Source organism: Cupressus sempervirens, chromosome 5, assembly GCF_028749045.1.
Source record: "Cupressus sempervirens isolate cs-2001-9-10 chromosome 5, ASM2874904v1, whole genome shotgun sequence".
Classification (NCBI taxonomy): Eukaryota; Viridiplantae; Streptophyta; class Pinopsida; order Cupressales; family Cupressaceae; genus Cupressus; species Cupressus sempervirens.
In genome coordinates, this window is record NC_143122.1 from 1,004,925,467 (window position 1) to 1,004,931,147 (window position 5,681).

A 5,681-nucleotide genomic window follows, 5' to 3' on the forward strand; every position below is an offset into this window, starting at 1 on the left:
AACTTGTCCTTGACAAGTAAAATCCTAGTGAGGTAACTTGTAAGATCTTCTCCTTGGTTCATCCAGGTATTCTTTAGCTTCTCTATGAGAATCATCTTCCTGTTCGTGGTAGCATTCTGGTATAGATTCAAAATGATGTCCCACATCTTATTAGCTATATCTAGCTTTGAGATATGTCCAGAACAATATGATCCTTGACACCATCAAGGATAATCCTCCTTGCCTTGGCATCATCCTTCTTATATGTTGCAAGTTGTGTAGCATCTATAGGTACATCTATACCAGTGGTAGCATAATCTTTAATACCATTCTCTTCCAACAATAAAGAAATTTTGGCCTTCTAGACACCAAAATTTGAGGTACCATCCAATCTTTCATAATCTCTCAAACTAGCATAAGTCATCTCAAGGGATCAAAGCAATAATTTTGAAGAGATCACACTAGGTTATATAAAACCTTAATTTCTTTCCTAGGGAAAAACTCTTCTACCCTCAACACTGCTTTGATACCATGTGAGATTAACACTATTGTAGTCACTAATTATTAATCTCCTATTGTAAATGATTATTAAACTGTTGAAAATAAATTCATAGGTAATATCAAAAAATAACACAACTGTAACTTCACCAATAAAATATGGAAATAAATTCATAACATAAAGAACACAATATTTTTGGACAAATTGTCCCTAGAAAAACCCCTAAGGGAAAACTAATTCCATAGATGAGGAATTATATTAACTTTAGCAAATCAAGAGATACCAAATTCCTTGTCTCTCATTGGCAGAACCCAAACAACTTCCTAATTTCTCTTGTTGATATTCCTCCACTATTATCCCCAACACTATTACTACACCCTTGCCAACACTGCAAGACTATTTGCTACCACTAAAAACTCATTTGCTGACATTGAAAATGCTTTTACAACTCTTGTTTTTCTCTATTCCAGTCTATTCTCCAAATGCCTCCCTTGACCCCCTTTTATACTACTTAACCAAGATGTTTCTAGTTGCTTCTTGATCAAGACAACCTGACCAAGAAGTTTCAAGTTGCTTCTTGACTAAAGCAACCTAACCAATAGGTTACTAGTGGATTCTAGGAGTCAATTAATTAACAAATAATTTTTCATAACTCTAAAAATTATTTTCCAATTAATCACATATCGCTGAACAACTGTCTAAACTATCTAAAACTAACACTACTAGGATTGACTATCATGGGGATGGCAATACCCGCTCCCACTGTCGCTACTTTTTCATTGAGGTGCCTTAGCAAACCATATCCTTTCATTCTCAAGCCTAATATTATCACTCTCAGTATATACATATTAGTGGCATACTTTAGATGACCTAGAATTTATCAAATGCTACTTGGGACAAAAAACTCTTCCACGAGTTTGTCTAAATTTGATTGATTTGTAGGCATACATCTAACTTATGAGATTGTCCACAATTATATGAATTTTTTTAATAAATAGAAGTCTTCATATAATTTATTATGTATTTACAATAACAATATTTATTCTTTGGATATTGTCCTCTGAATTGTTAAAATAATTCAGATTAGTGGTATTAGAGCTAGTGGCAGCTTGGATAGAGAAAACACAATTTTATCATTCGGTACCATTTATGACCTCATAAACTCTTTCACCGTAGTACGCTTTGTTGGCAAATTTGTAATCTTTTTCTCTGCTTGCTTGATTTGCTCCTTAGTTTCCTTCTCATAGTGCTCTTCCTCCACCAAATCTACCAATGCCCTCTTATTCTTCAATTTTTCCTTCATTAACAGCTCTAACTCCCTATCAATATAGGTAATAAACCACCCTTTTGGGTTTCATTAACCTTACAATTTCTTGTACTGACAAGATACTTCATGAAATCCAACAAAGTGGCCCATTCCATGGAATTCATATGAATATGGTGGTGGTCAACAATTTATTCATTATAAACAATGGTAATAGACACACAACTGAATCAATGGCTTCTCTTTATGTGTTTGAGGAAAGAAGTCTTGAATTATTCAGAATAGCCATCAACGAACCTATTCGGGTTTTGGTGAAAGACTTGCGTTTTGCGTTGATGACCCCCTGACATACAATGACATTGGAGCCACTTTCGTCTTAGCATTTGTTTATGGCATATTTGGCAATAACATCATAGTTTCTATAGACCCTTTTAGTTAATTCGATTGGCTATGGCTTTTGGCATTAGAAAAATGTTCTTCCCATTAAAATTCATTGTAACTAACCACACAAGTGCTACTAAACATAGAGATAAAGAGATATTTATAATCTAGAGACAGATTTCTTCTAGAGCCACGACTGGGCAAACTACAAATAATGGAAAGACTGATAAATTGGTGCTATTCAACACATTCCTCTAATCATTTCTTCTTTGGAGTGATTGAAAGATCATGAGAACTCAAAGGGTATCACCGAATAAGAATTTATCTCAACATATCTTAATTTCATGTTGCATAAAACAATTCATTATTGATTGCCTATCATTTAGAAGGTGACAAGCCAATGGTGCCAATTTCCTTGTAAGAGGGTAGGAATGATCAGAACTAAGCTAGTATATTATATTAAGTAATGACTTTTCAATTTTGAATTTTCCATTCAACTTCTAATGAGGATTTTAATGGCGTGATCTTTCAACTTCCATGAAGATATATAAATTGAGGTTTGAATCAAATTTAAGGAGGAGAAGGATATGGACATACATCTCATTTGCTAAGATTGCCAATTTGTATATGCTCTTATATATGAAGTTCATAGGTATATATCTCATCCATGAGATTATAGAGTTCATGGGCATACATCTCATTCATGGGATAGCCCAACTTTTATGAGCTCAGACACACAACTCCTCCACAAGTTTGTCCAAACTTGATTAATTTGTAGGCATACATCTCACTTACAAGATTGTTCATAATTATATGATTTTTTAAAATAAATAGAAGTCTTCATATAATTTATCATGTATTTACAATAACAATATTTATTCTTTGGATATTTTCCTTAGAATTGTTAAAATAATTCAGATTAGTGGTATCAGAGCTAGTGGCAGCTTGGATAGAGAAAACACAATTTTATCATTCGGTACCATTTATGACCTCATAAACTCTTGCACCAGAGTAGGCTTTGTTGGCAAATTTGTAGTCTTTTTCTCTGCTTGCTTGATTTTCTCCTTAATTTCCATCTCATAGTGCTCTTCCTCCACCAAATCTACTAGTGCCCTCTTATTCTTCAGTTTCTCCTTTAGTAACAACTCTGACTCCCTATCAATATAGGTAATAAACCACCCTTTTGGGTTTCATTAACCTTGCACTTTCCTGTACTGACAAGATACTTCACGAAATCCATCAAAGTGGCCCATTGCATGAAATTCATATGAATATGGTGGTGGTCAACAATGTATTCATTATAAACAATGGTAACAGACACACAATTGAATCAATGGCTTCTCTTTATGTGTTTGAGGAAAGAATTCTTGAATTATTCAGAATAGCCATCAACAAATCTATTTGGGTTTTGGCCAAAGACCTGCATTTTGCATTGATGACCCTCGACATACAATGACATTTGAGCCATTCTCATCTCAACATTTGTTTATGGCACATTTGGCAATACCATCATAGTTTCTATAGACCCTTTTAGTGAATTCAATTGGCTATGGCTTTTGGCATTAGAAAAATGTTCTTCCCCATTAAAATTCATTGCAACTAACCACACAAGTGCTACTAAACATAGAGATGAAGAGATCCCAGTATATTAGCCCAAATCAAAACTCTTCTGATACATAACTTACTTGGGGTGACATAAAATTTGGATATTAGTAGTTCTATTACAAGCAATTACTCATCACCACAAAGAGTATGTGTATCAGCCAGTTTATTTATCTTGATAAGAAAGATAATATGTTTGTGGGGAATGTCTTACCTCTTAAAACTACTTACAAGGGTGACATGGTTTATAATCTAGAGATAGATTTCTTCTAGAGCCATGACTAAGAAAACTACAAATAATGGAAAGATAGATAAATTGGTGCTACTCAATACATTCCTCTAATCATTTCTTCTTTGGAGTGATTGAAAGATCATGAGAACTCAAAGGGTGTCACCAAATAAGAATTTATCTCAACATATCTCATTTTCATGTTGCATAAAAAAATCATTATTGATTGCCTATCATTTAGAAGGTGACAAGCCAATGGGGCCAATTTCCTTGTAAGAGGAGAGGAATGATCAAAACTAAGCTAGTATATTATATTAAGTAATGACTTTCCAATTTTGAATTGTCCATTCAACTTTTAATGATGATTTTAATGGTGTGACCTTTCAACTTCAATGAGGATATATAACTTGAGGTTTGAATAAAATTTAAGGAGAAGAAGGATATAGACATACATCTCATTTGCTGAGATTTCCAATTTTTATAAGATCTTATATATGAAGTTCATAGGCATACATCTCGCCATGAGATTATAGAGTTCATGGGCGTACATCTCATTCATGGGATAGCCCAACTTTTATGAGCTCAAACACATAACTCTTCCACAAGTTTGTCCAAACTTGATTAATTTGTAGGCATACATCTCACTTACAAGATTGTCCATAATTGTATGAATTTTTAAAATAATAGAAGTCTTCATATGGTTTATTATGTATTTACAATAACAATATTTATTCTTTCACTATTGTCCACTGGATTGCCAAAATAATTCAGATCAACATAGTTCAAAGAAAATATTTATGACAATAAACAACTCATATTCCATCTCAAATAAAGACAATTAACTCAACATTTTTCTCTATAATCATCTTTAACCCCACCTCTATGTAGTAGTGAATTAGATAGAAATTATTGTATAATGGCGACAGGGCTACAAACAAGCTGTGTCCCACCATGGATACATTTCCATGATATCTCTCCAAATCATGTTTTTATATCACTAGAAGTTATATTTTTTTGAAAGGTTACAATATAGCTAATTTTATCATTCAATTTTGTAAAAAAAATTTCTATGGTACCATGCTTATTCTTAGTTCATGAGGGTTCTTCACAATCACTTGATAAATTGCAGGAGCTGCTGCACCCACAAAAGCCACTCTTCTCCTCTTCACCTGAACCAATTTATTGCTCAACTCAAACGCCATAGAAAAGGATGGATAGTTGAGATCACATGCTTCTAATGTGGACTTGGAATAGAAACATTTATCTTTTTTGAGGAGGGGTATTTTGTCTTCATTGTAGTCAAAGGAAGTTGATTGTACATTATAACTAAATGCTATATACTTTATGTTCCTCTCAATCAGTTAATAAACTTTTATTTTTTCACAATTAGTAATAGAATGACTCTTGTTATTTTCATAATTACATATATTTAAGAAAAGTTATAGAAAAAGATTTTTTCGTCCATTCACCTAACCTAAAATACAAAGTTGAATTGGAAGCATGTTGTGTAATAAATCCCATACCACCGCTCCTCCAAAAAATAAAAATGAAGAAATGGAGTGTAATAATTAATGAGGTGGTTCAAAAATTAAGTAATATCATAAAAATTTAATTAATTAATTAATTAATTAATGGAAGAGACTCAAGAAATATAATAATAAATGAAGTTTGCTAACCTATTTGTAACCCTTCAAGAATCTTTGTAGAGATCATTCTAAGGTTTTGGT

At 32.8% G+C, this 5,681-nt stretch overlaps 2 pseudogenes; both read right to left on the reverse strand.

The window, feature by feature from the left end:
* Positions 1 to 1,625: 1,625 nt before the first annotated feature.
* On the reverse strand, positions 1,626 to 2,236 carry LOC149559319 (KIN17-like protein pseudogene; annotated as a pseudogene).
* An 870-nt stretch (positions 2,237 to 3,106) lies between these two features.
* Positions 3,107 to 3,707, reverse strand: LOC149559320 (KIN17-like protein pseudogene; annotated as a pseudogene).
* Between the last annotated feature and the right edge of the window lie 1,974 nt (positions 3,708 to 5,681).